The sequence below is a fragment of the Staurois parvus genome, unplaced genomic scaffold (genome assembly GCF_062004578.1).
Source record: "Staurois parvus isolate SC_StPar_1 unplaced genomic scaffold, SC_StPar_1.0 ptg000225l, whole genome shotgun sequence".
In the NCBI taxonomy this organism is placed as follows: Eukaryota; Metazoa; Chordata; class Amphibia; order Anura; family Ranidae; genus Staurois; species Staurois parvus.
Window position 1 is genome coordinate 4,436,486 of NW_028318021.1, and position 17,621 is coordinate 4,454,106.

At 41.9% G+C, this 17,621-nt stretch overlaps 1 protein-coding gene and 1 long non-coding RNA gene across 5 annotated transcripts in view; one reads left to right on the top strand and one right to left on the bottom strand.

The window, feature by feature from the left end:
• CALD1 (caldesmon 1) overlaps positions 1-17,621 on the bottom strand; it is a 229,284-nt gene that overhangs the window by 157,256 nt on the left and 54,407 nt on the right. The window lies entirely within an intron of this gene.
• On the top strand, positions 13,628-15,725 carry LOC149460581 (uncharacterized). Its single transcript, XR_016313049.1, has 2 exons — positions 13,628-14,415; positions 14,498-15,725. It is a non-coding gene; the product is annotated as an uncharacterized LOC149460581 (long non-coding RNA).

The window sequence follows — 17,621 nt, forward strand, 5'->3', positions numbered from 1 at the left end:
CTTCCTGTCCCATAGCCAAAACAGGAAGTTAGAGAAAATCTATCCAAAGTGAGGGAATCCTGGGGTGTCACCAGAACTAGTTTTGGAACATTTCCCCTCTATTACTGTTCTGGTGTCAACCCAAAATTTGGGCTTTTCTTTTTCTTTCACTTACATTGATAACAGGTAAACAGTGTGCTAGGGAACAAAGTACGTATTGCAAGGACAATAAGGCCTCATGCACACTGGGAGTTTTAAAAACACCCCTCCTCTTGGCAGGAGTGCTTTGGCAGAGAAATAATAATAAAAACGAATTAACGCCCAAGCACTTGACAACTGTAAACACACCTAAACACTCGTAAAAGCATTAGCCCCTTCACATGGGCGTTCCATATGTCTGTTTTTCATCTCTCTGTTTATGGATTAAAAAATGGATACCCATGTATTTCTATGGACTAGCTGATGTAAACAGATGATGATCATCTGTTTACATCTGTTAATGTCCGCATCCGTTAACATCTGTTTTTTTGAATGGAAGAAACCCCTATTTTAAAACCAAAATGGAACTTACGAAAAACGGATGTAAACGTACAAAAACATGTTTTGTACGTTTACATCCATTTTTCGTAAGTTCCGTTATGTAAACGTACATAAACTGGATGTAAACTGACAAAAACTTATGTAATCAGATAAAAAAATGTAAATGGACAAAAACGGATGTAAACAGATCAAAAACGGATGTAAACGGACAAAAATGGATGTAAAGATATAAAAAACAGGTGTAAATGGATGAAAAACAGACAAAAACACATGTAAACCGATGAAAAACGGATGAAAAAACGGATGTAAACTGATGAAAAACTGACGTAAACTGATGAAAAACTGATGTGCACTGATCCATTTTTTCTTGAAAAAATGTGACTGAACTGATGAAAAAAATGGAACGCCCGTGTGAAAGGGGCCTTAAACACTTTTGCTTGGGTGTTAATTCATTTCATATGCCAGAATAATAATTTATTCTGGCCATTGAAATGAATTAATTCTCAAGTGCTAAATGGCCTAGCATTAACACACATTTACACCCATCAAGCGTTTTATTGCTGAAATGCTGCTGCTCCTAAACGCACTGGCAGTGGAGTTTTTTTTACAGCACCTAAAAGCCCCTGCTACTAAAATCTTCTAAAAGTCTATGTGTACATGGACACATAGGATAATATGGAGGGGTGCTTGGAAGCTGTAAACAAAAATGCCTGACACCCCTAAAAGCAGCTGCAAGAATGCCCTGTGTGCAGGAGGCCTAAAAGAAGGGCCAGACAGTCCCGCAACAAAGCGGGGACTACTCAAGAGGTAAGAGGACAGGCTGGCTATGTTAAACAGTGAACTGGGTTCAGGTGCACATCACTGACTGATACTTTACTTTTCACATTTATGCCCTCAGAGCTGACCTTCAGAGCAAATATTTCCCATAGGGCTATTTCTGAGGTTCAAGACTAAAGTAAGTTTCTTTATTTTTAATCAACACAAATCAAAGGCCAGTACTTACATTCAATGTGAAGTGTCCCATCATTAAGAGTGCAGACTAAGCCCACCCTTTTTACCTCCCTTCCATTCATAGAAGCTGTATAAAAGCTTCCATCAATAAAAAGCACTCTGTGAATGGAGGATAGGCAGATGAATGCAAAGCCTACCTCCTCCATTCATAGAGGGTTTTCATTGCTAGTACAGCTTCTATGAATGAGTGGGGGGGACTGACATAGTTGGCACTCTTGATGAGTGCCTGTAACAGGTCCATCAGATGAACCCCTGCAGCACCAGGAGATTACAGCGGGGAGGGGACTTCGGATTTCAACTAAGCATGATTTGACTGCCCTGCCTCTCCACCTCATCCATTCGGAGACCACATTGCATTCATTCAGAAACTGCAAAGCATTCCTTGAATGGTGTTTGTTCTGAGTCGACCTCCTGTATTCAGAATACAGCAGCGCAGCCATTTGGCACAGGACCCGGAAGCTAGTGAAGATTACTGGAGTTGTGGTGTCTACTTCAGTGATTTCCATCTTCCAGGGGGATCAGCCAGGTATGGTAAATACATAGTTAAATTGGTCCATACTAGACCCATATACAGTAATTATATACTGTATAAAATAGTCATACCTGAAAATCCTCTTTAACCACTTCCCGTCCGCCCTATAGCAGAAATACTGCTACAGGGCGGCATAGGTGTGCAAAATCATGTGTATATATATATATGTGATTTTGCATATACAGGTAGGGGGCGTGCACAAGCTGCACGCCCTACCCGCGCCACCATTTGCGATTGTCAATCACCGGGCCCCGGTCAGTGATTACTCACTGGGGCCCGGTGATTACCAAGGATCTCCAAGGACTCTTTTGTTTACTATCAGTTCTCCTCCTGTCAGCTCAGGCACACTGCCTTACAGTGAAGCACACATACACAGCCCCATAGTAAAACACTCCCTGCACACAGTTAACCCTTTGATCGCCCCTCATGTTAACTTCCTGCCCAGTACCATTAGTACAGTGTCAGTGCTTTTTTTTAGCACTGATCACTGTATTGGTGTCACTAGGGATGTCAGTGACACCTAGTCAGTTTCCCCCACTGTCAGAATGTCCACTGCAGTCCAGCTATAAGTCACTGATCGTCACCAATACAAGTAAAAAAAAAATATATATATATATATAAAAATTCCAGTATCTATACCACCATTTGTAAACACTATAGCTTTCACGTAAACCAATTAATTTACACAAATTGGGATTTTGTTTTAGCAAAGACATGTAGCAGAATAAATTTTGGCCTAAATTTACAGTATGACAAAATTAGATTTTTTACATTTTTTACTGGACATGTTTAATAGCAAAAAGTAAAAAATATTGTTTTCTCAAAACTGTAGGTCTTTTTTTTATAGTGCAAAAAATAAAAACAACACAGGCGACCAAGTACCAACAAAAGAAAGTTCAATTTGTGGGTAAAAAAAAGGACATAAATTTAATTTGGGTGCAGCGTTGCATGACCGCTCAATTGTCAGTTAAATTAACGCAGCTCCGTAATGCAAAAAATGGCCTGGTCAAGAAGGGGGGTAAATCCTCTGGAGGGCAAGTGGTTAAAGAGCAAATGAAAGATCAATAAGGCTTATAAAATAACTTTTACAATATGATCTGAAATTGGACCCCCAACCCCAAATTGTTAGCTGCTTACAGGGGTTAGACACAAAAAAATGGAAACACTACATGTTTTGCAGGTGACTGACATGTTTTTGCGTAGAAAGTGGAAGTAATGTAATATTCTTTTGCTTCCACTGTGTGATGAGACACCTAGCTAATAGGTGGGAAGACTCACTTTTGCCATTCACTGCATGCACTGCTAAAAATATGGAGTCATATCAGAGCTTACGGAGCTTCAAAGAGGGCAAATTGTTAGAGCCGCTCAGCTGACTCCTCTGTGACTGAAGTTGCCAATTTATTTGCCGTGCCGTGAGGTACAGTATCAAAGAGTATGACGGCATATACAGAGTCTGGGAAAACATTGTCTGAGAAGCATAAGCGTGGTTGACATGGTTAACTGAGCAAAAGAGACAAAAGGACATAGTGCAGGATTCTGACATACAATTGCTGAAAAAGTGACTGCAGAGCTCGGTCTCAGTCTTCAGGAACTTAATCTTCATGGGACTGAGACTGAGCTCTGCAGTCACTTTTGCAGTAGTTGTTTTCTTATTCCAGGTCACAATCCTTTGCAATGTCTTTTTGTCTCTTTCCGTTGCTCCTCAGCATCTACAATACAAGTATGAGGTTTGTATGGAGTGACCTTTAAATTAGTCCGGATGTTTTCACTAATTTGTCAGATTGCTTTTGCTATTTTTCAAGCTCATTAGAACTTGCAGAAGTTAGAAAACATATCAGGATAAGCCAATATCCAAAAACAGCTTGACAGATTTCACAACTCATAGATTCTTGCATCTTAAGCGGCATAAATCAGGAAGAAGTCCCAGATGCTGAAGTGGCAGATTGAAAGTTGCTGAATGTTAATGGGTAGCAGGAATTCTTCTGTAGATCAAACTGCATGATAAAAAAGGATTATATGGACAGTGTATCAGACATGTTGCATCCTGCCATACGTGATCTTCAACAAGATGGCTACTAAGACTGACGATAAACAATTGCTTTTATCAGAAGACTAAACATGATGTGTTTTACTTGTACGCTTGCCAGATTTTGTTTTGCTTGTAAGGAGCTATTATCGCATTGTCTAGCGCTGCCAAAACCAACCAATTAGGGACGTATTTGAGACCTTTAAGTTTATTAAGCCCTGAAAAGGAAGCTGAGTGTACAACGTTCGATGTCTAACAGGCTAGAAAGGATTCCACAGACAGAACACTCTAAAATGTGGAGGATTTTCTAGTCTGTCTGATAAAATACTTTGTACAAAGAGAACCTGTCTCCTTGCCTATTCAGGGCAAAGTAACAAGGTCTGTAAAAAGTCCAACCCCAAACCACTTTATACTCATCTTTACAGCTCTACCCCGGCCACTACTTGATCTATATCTGCTGCTACAAAATACTTGGTGCTAATCGGGGTGGTGTCATGGCTCGCTCTCAGCTCTGAGCCTAGATGACAGTGGGGATTTTAATGATGACTGCAACAAAGAAAGGAGTCATAGGGGAAGACTGGAGAGGTGAGTAAAAAGTGGTTGGGTGGACTTTACAAAAATCCCTATCACTTTGCTCTGAATGTGCAAGGTGACTGGGTCTTTTAAAGCAAACCTATGCTTTGTACATGCATGACAAAGCAACATGTAAAGAAGGACTAGCATCTTTATATGGTTTTTATTGCTGTCCGAGTTCCTTTTGGTGGGATTACTCCTCACTTCCTCTACTGGAGAGACTACTATACTAATATTGAGGGAAAATCCCACAAGAACAGGTTCACTATCTGTTTAAGTGACTACCATTAAACTTTGGATTTCCTCTAAATCAGGGGTCTCTAAACTTTCCAGACAAAGGGTCAGGTTGCTGATCTTCAGACTTTAGGGGGGCCGGACTGTGGCCATGGTATCAGTAGGAGGCCAAGGTATCAGGAGGAATAGCACCCCATGGTATCAGTAGGAATAAAAATGCCCAATCACAGTGCAAGGAATGTGCCCCATTGCTGGTGTCAGTAGGAGGAAAAGTATCCCATTGTTGGGTGTCAGTGGGAGGAATGATGCCCCATCATTAATGTCAGTAGGAAGAATAGTGCCCATTGTTGATGTCAGTAGCAGGAATTATGCCCCATTGTTGGTGTCAGTGGGAGAAATAGTGTTTTGTATCAGGGAAGCAACAGTGCCCCAAGGGCCAGATAAAGAGGCAAGCAAGGGGCCACATTGGGCCTCCGAGACGCAGTTTGAAGACCACTGCTCTAGATGTCTATCCTGAAGACAGACAGGAAGTGAGGTTAAACCTTCCAACTGAGTATACAGAAAGCAATAACAAGTGTTTTCTAGACACTTTGTTCCAGTTGGACATTTTGGGGTTTATTTACTAAAGCTGGAGAGTCCAAAATCAGACTCCCTTCTGCATAGAAACCAATCAGCTTCTAACCTCAGCTTGTTCAATGAAGCTTTGGCAATGAAACCTGGAAGCTGATTGGTTTCTATGCAGAAGGGAGTCTGATTTTGGACTCTCCAGCTTTAGTAAATAAACCCCTTTGGGTCAACAGTATTAAACTGGGGAAAAAAGTATCAAAAGGATGATCTCCAGACACCATCTAAAGATACAGATGGACTACATATGGGAGCAGTTTCACCTCCCAAAGGTGTATATCTCTCCATCCAGTCCTGAGATTTACACACCTCTGTCACATAGCACAGAACAGTCTGGCAATGGAAGAGACCTGATTTCTCTCTGTGGTGCTTACATAATTCTAATGATTCTTGTCCCTCCCATAGACAGTGAAAGCAGCACACTCATAAGCTTACCTCTCTGTCCCTCTGCTTTCCCCTCCTATCAATATCTTTGCTAGCATAATTGCTTGGCTCCTTGTGCTGCTTCTCCCTCTCCCAGTCTGAGCTCTGCTGTATAGGGGATTGTGAAGACTGATACCAGTCAAATTCAGGTTCTTACAGTCCTTGCATTTAAAAACATCTGCCTGCAGTTTGGATATAACTTTCGTATTGCTAGGTAAAGCAATCCTGTACTTTATAACTCCCCTGCATATAGGCAGTTGGGTTCTTTAGCAGTAGGCACAGGCATAGACCTATACAAATAAACATTGGCCAGACTTGTTCTGAGTAGCTCAGTAGGCTATGGATGAGAGCTGCAAGCTTAGACATGACATAATTCATCTTTGTTTTCAAATATCTTGCTGTTCTGCCTGACTAGTTAGCTATAGGTATTTATATCTTTAAGTGTCATCTGTGAAGTGTGACTCTTTCTTTAAGTACACAAAACAACAGAGAACAAGTAAGACAAGCGTGTTGATGACATAGACCACAAGCAGGTAACATTTAAAATCTCGTCAACACCCACCATCCTCTGCCAGGTGCTACGCTGGGTGTCTGAAACGCCAAGTAAACAAGACACATGAAACTTTACGCTTCCCTGCTCTTTCCAGTGGTGTATTTAGGTTTTGTGCTGCCCTAGGCAACACAAAAATTGCCTCCCCCCATTGACCAACACCCTAGAGCCCCCCCCCCCACCCCCACCCGAGAGAGCTTTCCACTACCACCGCCCCCATACACTGACAACCCCCACCCCCACCCGACAAGAGATAAGACACTTACCTTCACAGCTCCAGACATCCCTGGGAATGAGTGTCAGGCTCTGCATACACCATCAAGCAGCCCGCAGCCTCTCTCAGATCCCACCTGGTCCCCGTGCTGCGTGTCCCTTCTTCCTTTCCTTCTTTGGGGGGACAGCGCTGGCCCCCTGAAAAATGCTGCTGCCCCCATGAAAAATGCCGACCTAGGCAAATGCCTTGTTTGCCTTGTGGTAAATGCATCACTGGCTCTATCCCTATTTTTAAAAGATACTCCTTTGGTCCCATCTTTCATGCACTGATATGCAGATCTGTATGATTGAATATAAGATATAAACTACTAAAAGTATTTATATTACTCTTAAAAGTGAACTGTCATGGCCACAGCACAAGTTCACTTTAAAATGTCCTGGTCTCTGTTCAGAGAGCAAAAAAAAAAAAAGAGCGAGGGGGGATTGTGTCACTTGGGTTTAGTTTTATCCCAGCAACTATTGTCTCTTTTTTTTTTGGTGAACAGATAATTGAATTATGGTGGATGTTTGTATTTGCTATTATGCTGGAAATTTTCTTTTTGTTTCAGATTCATTCATTCATTGAAGAATTTCGTTTCATCATATTCATTATGTTGAACCAATTACCGTATTTTTCGCTCCATAAGACGCACCTGACCATAAGACGCACCTAGATTTTAGAGGAGAAAAAAAAGAAAAGAAATATTCTGAACCAATGGACTGCAGACATAGTGCAGGAAATGACCAGAGACTGCGAACATAGTACAGGAGATGGCCAGAGACTGTGGACACAGTACAGGAGATGACCAGAGACTGCGAACACAGTACAGCAGATGACCAGAGACTGCGGGCACAGTACAGGGGATGACCAGAGACTGCAGACACAGTACAGGAGATGACCAGAGACTGCTGACACAGTACAGGAGATGACCAGAGACTGCGAACACAGTACAGGAGATGACCAGAGACTGCGGGTACAGTACAGGAGATGACCAGAGACTGCGTACATAGTACAGGAGATGACCAGAGAATGCGGACAAAATCACAGGAGATGACCAGAGACTGCGGACACAGTACAGGAGATGACCAGAGACTGCGGACACAGTACAGAGGATGACCAGAGACTGCGGATATAGTACAGGAGATGAGCAGAGACTGTGGACATAGTACAGGGGATGACCAGAGACTGCGGACATAGTACAGGAGATGACCAGAGACTGCAGACATAGTACAGAGGATGACCAGAGACTGCGGACACAGTACAGGAGATGGCCAGAGACTGTGGACACAGTACAGGAGATGACCAGAGACTGCAAACACAGTACAGGAGATGACCAGAGACTGCGGGCACAGTGCAGGAGATGACCAGAGACTGCGGACAAAATCACAGGAGATGACCAGAGACTGCGGACACAGTACAGGAGATGACCAGAGACTGCGGACACAGTACAGAGGATGACCAGAGACTGCGGATATAGTACAGGAGATGAGCAGAGACTGTGGACATAGTACAGGGGATGACCAGAGACTGCGGACATAGTACAGGAGATGACCAGAGACTGCAGACATAGTACAGAGGATGACCAGAGACTGCGGACACAGTACAGATGACCAGAGACTGCGGACATAGTACAGGAGATGAACAGAGACTGCAGACACAGTACAGGGGATGACCAGAGACTGCAGACATAGTACAGGAGATGAACAGAGACTGCAGACAGTACAGGGGATAACCAGAGACTGCGGACACAGTACAGGGGATGACCAGAGACTGCAGACATAGTATAGGAGATGACTAGAGACTGCGGACATAGTACAGGAGATGACCAGAGACTGCGCACATAGTACAGGGGATGACCAGAGACTGCAGACACAGTACAGATGACCAAAGACTGCAGACACAGTGCAGGAGATGACCAGAGACTGCGGACACAGTACAGGAGATGACCAGAGACTGCAGACAGTACAGGGGATGACCAGAGACTGCAGACATAGTGCAGGAGATGACCAGAGACTGCGGACAGAGTACAGAGAATGACCAGAGACTGCATACACAGTACAGGACATGACCAGAGACTGCGGACATAGTACAGGAGACGACCAGAGACTGCGGACATAGTACAGGGGATGACCAGAGACTGTGCACATAGTACAGGAGATGAACAGAGACTGCGGACACAGTACAGGGCATGACCAGAGACTGCGGACACAGTACAGGAGATGACCAGAGACTGCGAACACAGTACAGGAGATGACCAGAGACTGCAAACAGTACAGGGGATGACCAGAGACTGCGTACCTTTGGGGAGGGAGGGGGAGTGGGTACCTGAATTTGACAGGTACCCGCTCCCATTTCCACGGAGTTGTCCTTTCTTTAGTGTCCCAGAAGACGCCGGACTATTCACAAAGCGCAGCTCATCTCACGCATGCTCAGTGCCGGGTGCCCACACTAAAGATGCCGGCGCGGGAAGACTGTACAGCGCTGGACCGAGGAACAGGTAAGGTCCTGCGGCAGAGAAGAGCTGAGCGGCCGGCAGGAATACCGGACACACGGCGGGAATACCGGACCACCCGCTCCATAAGACGCACTGACATTTTCCTCCCTTTCTTGGGGGGAAAAAAGTGTGTCTTATGGAGCGAAAAATACGGTAGTTTTCCAAATTCATTTCTTTTTTTCAGTATTCATTTCGTATATTCGTTGGTCTTAGTGGATTCTAAAAATTTTGCCTTTTTTCCGGAAGATTGTTATATATTCAATATAGTATTGAAATTAGACGGATTTTGATATTTTCGGAGGCTAGTGCAAGCCATCATGAGAAAATGTATGAGCTGATTGGACAATATTGACTGGTGTCATGTGCATCCGAATTAATGAATGGAGCAAAATTTGGATCCATTCATTATCCGAATCCAAATTATCAAACAAATTCGAAAATTTAATTAATTTTCCCATGGGCCTGAACTATTATTGCATCATGTGACATCATCGAATAAAACGAATACATTTGTTAATTTCGGTATAACTTTTTTTTTCAGATTTGTTACTAGGTCCATTCAGAGATTCATATACATCCAAATCTCCATATTTGCCATGATATGGTAGTGCTATTTGCTAATTTGATGGATTGGCCACAGACCTTCTGCTTCCTTTGTCACCCCTTTTTCCCCAGCCTTCTGATTTGACCATGCTTCAAAGAAGAGGCTGTGGAATGAAGACAGGTATGTGTAGGATCTGCGGTTGACATTCTGGGGTTTATTTACTAAAGCTGGAGAGTCCAAAATCAGACTCCCTTCTGCATAGAAACCAATCAGCTTCCAGGTTTCATTGCCTAAGCTTCATTGAACAAGCTGAGGTTAGAAGCTGATTGGTTTCTATGCAGAAGGGAGTCTGATTTTGGACTCTCCAGCTTTAGTAAATAAACCCCTCTGGGTCCTGAGTCTTTTATATTTTAGTCTACAGAATGGAAGAGAAAGAAGTTGCTTCTAAGTGCAGTACATCCACATGTGTATTGGTAAAAATGGTTAAAACCACTTACAGAGGATGATAAGGCTCAGGCATATTGATCAAGTGGTTTTAACCATTTAACATGTGGATGTACTGCACTTAGAAGAGCCTTCTTTCTCTTCTGTTCTGTCCAGAGTCTACTTCTACTCCTGGAAGTGCTGCTCTAGTGTCTATTCCCACTGTCTCCCTCCACTGGTCTCCAAGGCAGATGCGCATTAAGAACTCTTTTCTTCTAGTCCACACAATGGGAGGGGTCTTATTCAGGTGCACACAATGCTACCTAGTGACACCTCCTATTGGCTGAACAGCTATGGAGTCCTGAAATCCCCAGTGGTTGCATCAGACGCAGATGGACTGCAGGGGTAGATCATGAGTCTTAAGTTCCAGAAGAGGCATCAGTGAGGTCACCAGATAGTGGACTCAGATGGGTGAAACTCTGCTTGGGAGGGCTTTTTGAAAAATAAAGTTGCTGAATGTAGGTTGAGGGTGGCAGTGGATGGAAAGGTTTGATTTTGCCAGGAGATAACAAATGTTTCCAAAGAGTTGTTTAGATTTCTAAAACTAAGCCTTGTCTCTGAAGCTGGGTGATATTCCAAAACTTCAATAAACTAATCTCTTGAACCAGACCTCCAGAATTGTTTATGGTCTCTTCCCATCCAGATCTAGGATCACTGGAAGTCTGTGTATGTAAGTTATCTTCCAGGTTTGGGTTATATTCCAAAGGAAAATTTAAAAAAGACCTTAAACCTCTGCAATAAAAGCTACATTTAATTTCATAGTTTATAAGATCACAACACTTTCCCTTCCAAAGAACAAAGTTCTGGGGAGCCTCATTGTCAACTGTGAAATTGAAACACGGAGCCTTTTTTCCAGCTAAGCTTCATCTCTAATGAAAATGTCTCTTTTTTTGCCAAGTACTGGCGCAGGGCCACATGGCAGGAGAACCGACACAGGCAAGGACTTATATACACGTAACAAGATATCATGGCATTTTTCAGCCGGACCACTTGGTATAATCACCCCAGGGAAACTCAGCTGTATTTTACAAATTGATTATCGGATTCAAATTAAAGACCTGTCAATCATTCATTCTGCAAGGAGGCAATGACACTAACTGGAGGGGATTTACTAGGGTCCTAAAAGACTGGGTATAGAAAAGTACATCTCGCACACGTACCTGTAAGGCTGAGGTTTTAGTCAAATGCACAGCTAGCAGTGGCACCACAAACAGACAAGATACAAAAATCCAGCATTCCTATACACTGGAAGGTGGTTTGCTTTAAAACAAGCATTTAAAAATAAGTAAGTAGAAAAGAAGTGGATGTGGTAACAAGAAGTGCCATCATCCCTTATAAAGCATATATGGAAAACCCTCTTTTTGTGGGATTTTAAAGGCACAAAGTCAATAGAACCATTCAATTTGCAGAAAACCTATATAGAATCATATTTTACAAAATATGGCAGTTATACATTGCATATCTGTTACAATAAATGCCCAGGTAGAGGAGATGAAATTCAATCATGCAAGCACTTGACACATTTAGAGACAGCAAACAATCTCTTCTTCAGAAGTGCCTAAATAGAGCATGATGCCTATAATAGATATATACTGTATATATATTTATAACTATATATCTATTATAGGCATCATGTTCTATTTAGGCACTTCTGAAGAAGAGATTATTTTGTCACAGAGCTAGTCTCCCCCCCATCCCCCGGTTCCTGTTTGCCACCCCCCACCCCCCAGCATCCCCTCACTCTGGTGCTCCTGCCAGCCATCTGCCCCCCAGCTGAGGCGGCATCCTGCTCCTTTTGCCGAGCGCTAGAAAGTCTGCCCCCTGCATGTGGATTTGCCACATGCAGGTTCCCCTCCTGTCAACCCCCCTCCTTGTCTCAATGGGGCATGGCACGATCCCGCTCTCTGTGCCCACCAGAGACAAAGGCCGTGTTCCCTGTGTGGGGCCGGTGTTGATGGGGCGGGGCCCATTGCCATGATAACCCGATGCCAAATCTCAGGTTACTGCGGCAACGAGAATGCACCTGGTTCCATATATAATGCCGGAGCAGGCCCCCCGGTCATGTGGTTCCTGGCTGCTTCCCCTGCCTGGTGTGAGCGAGGTCTGAGCTGCGGCCAGACCCCCCCCTCCCTCTCACTAGCCTCCTCCACTGCGAGCCTGCTATGGATTTGCTGTGTTGACTTTAACCCTGCTGTGCCAGGATTTGCTGTGTGGACTTTAACCCTCGGTGCCCTGATCTGCTAGCTGGTGAGTTAACCCCACTGTACCCGGATTTCTCTGCCCTGTGTGGACTTAGCCCGATTTTACGCAAAACCCTTACCTGCGGACTCCAACCCCTGCAGTGCCCCGCCGCTCTGGCCTATTAAACCCGGTGGACTATTGGCCCCCTGCTGCCCCATATTGTCATCCTGAGAACCCTACTGTATCGCTGTGTCTTGTGTTCTGTGGACTAGCTGTTCAATTGTGTGCTCCCAAAAAAAAAACAATAAATGCCTGCATGTCGGATTCTGTGCCACCTGTCTCCGTGTGTTCTCTCTCTGCACTCCTAGTTCATCTGAAATTCTGAAGAAGAGATTGTTTGTTCTCTTGAAATGCGTCAAGTGATTGAATAATTGAGTTTCATCTCCTCTACCTGTGCATTTACTGTAACCTAGCCTTGTCTCTGAAGCTGGGTGATATTTCAAAACATCAATAAACTAATCTCTTGAACCAGACCTCCAGAATTGTTTATGGTCTCTTCCCATCCAGATCTAGGATCACTGAAAGTCTGTGTATGTAAGTTATCTTCCAGGTTTGGGTTATATTCCAAAGGAAAATTTAAAAAAGACCTTAAACCTCTGCAATAAAAGCTACATTTACTGTAATTTCATAGTTTATAAGATCACAACACTTTCCCTTCCTAGTTCATCTGAAATTCTGAAGAAGAGATTGTTTGCGGTCTTGAAACGCGTCAAGTGATTGCATAATTGAGTTTCATCTCCTCTACCTGTGCATTTACTGTAACAGGTATGTCATGTATAATAGCAATATTTTGTATGTCTAGGTGAATTTTAAAAAGTGTAAAAAAATATGGTTCTATATAGTTTTCTACAAATTAAATGGTTCTATTGACTTTGTGCCTTTAAAATCCCACAAAAAGAGGGTTTTCCATATATTTAAAAATAAGCAAGCCCAATGTTGTGGGGACTCTCCCCCTTCATCAACATGCTATGACATGCATGGCATGCAATTCTCTAAAATGCAGGTCTTGCTTCATTTGATTATGCACCTTTTAAACCAACCTATAGTCAGGGATGTTGAAGTGATGACTTTTTGAATCTTGTCCAAAATACTAGGGCACCCCTGAAGACCAAGGCTAATATATGTGGGGCTCATAGAATACCATGCCATAAAAATGGGTAAAGCTGATAAATTTAAATAAATACAAAATGGTACTGATTAGTCCTACCTATTCAGGTAAAAGCAACAGGGTCACTTTAAAGCTTTAATTCTGTCCCTAGCAGCTGTTCTTCCTTTCCCTCTGTTCCTACCACTATAATTTCCCAGAGTAGCGAGAAGTAAGTTTCTGGTAGATCCTAGTCAGAACCTTTAAAAAACTGAGGACTCCCCATGTGATGACCAAGCATCAGTGCTATGACATGTCACGTAATGCTTCATGCTCAGAAGTAACTGATTTTCCTTTTCCTTCCTGATGGGTGAATGGAGAAGAGGGGGAGAGAAATTAAGGCAAGCATAAGCTACTGTGGGAATAGAAATCTGCTCCTTTGCCATTCATGGGAAAAGCTGAGATTCACCCTAAAGCTAACCTCTCACAAACCTGGTATATTCAAGTGAAGACATGGATCACTTTCAAGGACCACTGGGGTGAGTTTGAATTGAAAGTGTATGTTATCCTAACATTTCATATTTCTAATATGTGTATGTTGTACCATGTACTTGTGTTAAAGAGTATCATTTTCCCTTTGTATTTGTATACATTTGGTGATCATGCCATTCCCCCTGCCCCAGATGACGTCACTTATGATGAAATGCGTCAGCCGAAGCTTGCATTCCTTACGTTATCATGCGGTTTCCGTATACCAGGAGGTTGGATCAGTTCTCAGGACCAGAGTTTCTATTTGTTACAAAGCACTTACTGTCTTTCAAAATGTGAGTGACATACTTTGATTTTAATAAAATTGTCCATTTGGTTTTATGCAATGTCTGATTTTCCTATCTCTTTTTTTTACAGACCGAATATTTATACATACCAGAGAGACATATAGGAGGGTGATAGTCTGAAGCGCTCTTCCTGAAAATACTGCTTGTCCAGCACCTTTCCCTGCTGAAAAGCAATGGTGGAAGCATACCTGTAAGCCATATTACCCATGCACTTATGACTCTTGTTAGGTTTAGAGTCTATGTGTTCCGGTATGAGTCCTGCTAATATATGGTGGTGGCACATCTGCTTTATTGGAGATACACGGTGTCTACAACTGCACACACACAAGGACTTTGGGACTGTATTTATATATTCTTTCTGATTTGGACTTCATTTGAGACTATTCTTTGATGGTGTTTTCTACACATTTATTGTTTTTAATTTTGTTTATATGTACACATTTGTATTTGATGTTTTAGCATGGCAATTTATTTATGTATATTTGCACACAATTTATCTGATTGTTTTGTCAGTGGCTCAATTGCTTAGTTCACTTTTGCACGTTTTTTGTTATTGTCAATTACTGTACATGTCAAATGTACACAATGGCTTTCATTCATAGCCATTCATTGTGCACTATTGTGATCTCTGTGATTGGTCACAGCAATTACATGATATAGACAGGGCCAGTCACAGTTGACCTGTACCATGGGCCAATCACAGCTATCGCAATAATACACAATGGCATATGAATGGATGCTATTCATAAAATTGATTGCTTAGATCAGTGCTCATCACTGTATAAAAAAAACCTGATCACCTCCCCAGAGCAGAACACATTGTACTGCTGTGGTCATAGTATATTTTAAAAATTATAATAAAAGAAAAAAAGTATAAGAAAAATAGAAAAATGCAAAAAAAATTTAAAAAATAATTTTTTTTACATACTGTCGCCAGTCAGTGTTCCTGATCACCACCACACCAGTCATATGCTGGCGCTGTACTGCTCTGATGTCAGTATATTAAAATAAAATAGTAAAATAAAACTCTTCATTTTCCAAACATTTTTTATTTTGGGGGTTATTTGTACTGTCCTGGCATCTTAGGGTCTTAAGAAATGAGATAAATCACAAGTACACCAGAACTGATCAATTTTCAAAGTTAGACTCTACAACTTTCACACAGAGTAAATAATATACACTGATTTTGGTTATTTTTAACAAAGAAATGTAAAATACATTTTGGCCTGAATTTATGAAGAAAGATTATTTGTTTACAAAATGTTATAACAAACTAAGAAAACATTTTTATTTTCAAATTCAGTCTTTTGTTGTTTATATAGCAAAAAAAAACCCCCAAAAACCCAACTGGTGATTCAACTCAACCAAAAGAAAGCTCTATTTGTCTCAAAAAATTATAAAAAGTTTATTTGGGTACAGTGTTGTATGACTGAGTAAATGGCATTCAAAATGTGACAGTGCTGAATTCTGAAAATTGTCCTGGGCAGGAAGGGGGTAAATGTGTCTGTTATTGAAGTTGTTAAATATGAATTGCTCCAGAGTGCCTACAGCCACAGAGGTCAGTGAAGGTTTGTTGTAAAGCTAGTTTACTGCATTCTAGGGATATGCACATACTTGTTAATATTCTGGCCACAGGTCCATTTTAACCCTTATATTATGAAGGGTTTTGTGGGGGTATCACTGGATTCAACTAGCAATACACAACCCGTTTCTATAGACACATCCCACCATATTTCTTGCATCAGACAAAAGTTAAAAAGTCTCTTTATATAATCCACATGGCCAGATCCACAGGACAGACAGATTTTCTGGCTCTCTGCCCATGCTCCAGGCTAATTAAGAGTCTTATTTATATGAGCATTTTTTTTCTTTTCAATTTTATGGTGGAAAAATTATACACAAGTATGATGCGGGCACTCAGGACTCACTTGCGGGTAGGTCAACACTTATTTAGGCATGTGTCATTTAAAGGCCTCAAAGAAAGAAGACTTTTATTAGAATACCAGACCCGGAACCTTCACCGAGCAGCAATTTAAAAGCCCGGGTCTGCTAATTTTTTTGGCTCCGTTCCTGATAGCCTAATATGGCAAAGCTCTTTTATGCCAAACCCAACAACCTTCCATTGAGCTGTGAGCCACGGACATCTGTTTAGAATACGTTTAAATTGAAATGTCAACCAGTTTATATTTAAGTGCACCACAACTGTACTTTTAAACGTTAACACAATGCAGGCACCAACAAGCCGCACACCCCCCTGCCCCCCCACTTCAACCTCACCCTGGTATAAACAAAAGGCCTCACTAGACTGTCTGACAGTACATAATGTGCTATAGACTCAAATCCTAGACACAAATTAACATTTTTTTAAGTGACTAATAAGATCTGGAGACCAAGCTAGCTTGACCAGGGGGATCAATAGTTTTTCAAAATTTTACAATCAACAGTCTGTTTTTAAATCCCCCTGAAGAAATGAAAATTGAATTGCTAAGGGAGTTAACATACATGTAAACCCAATTACTAAATTACTAAATTCCCATAAGCTTTTACATGTTAGTTTAACTTCAAATGTCATTTTCAATACGTTTAAAGGGGAAGTAAATCCACTGTTGTATCTTTTACCTACAGGCAAGCTTATAATAAAGCTTACCTGTAGCTAAAATGAATATTATTATTATTATTATACAGTATTTATATAGCGCCAAAGGGTATGCTCAGTGCTGTACAGTAGCAAGGGGGACAGAACATGAGACAAGACAGTAACAATAAAATACACGAGGGGTTCGAGGGCCCTGCTCTTTTTCGAGCTTACAATCTAGGAGAATATCTCCTAAACATGCACTCTTTAAGAGATATTCACTCTTTTTTACAGCCGCGCATGCACGCTGAGACTCCTGTGCACATGTGCAGGAATGACATCATCGCGGTTCAGCCAGTCAGAAGGCTCACAAATCCAGAGGGAAGACCAGTGAAGATGGAAGCCCTGTCAGTGGAGACAGCGCACCGCTGGATGGCTTTCTTAATGTGCTAGTATGCAATGCATACTAGCACGTTGCTCCATTACCTTGCAGGGGATTTGTAATCTTTTTTTTTATCTGTGGTTTGCTACCGCTTTAAATCTGAAGATTTCAGCAAAATAATCCCTGGTGATTTTACAATGAAGTTCCTTGTTCAAGCACAGGGTGACAACTCTTTTT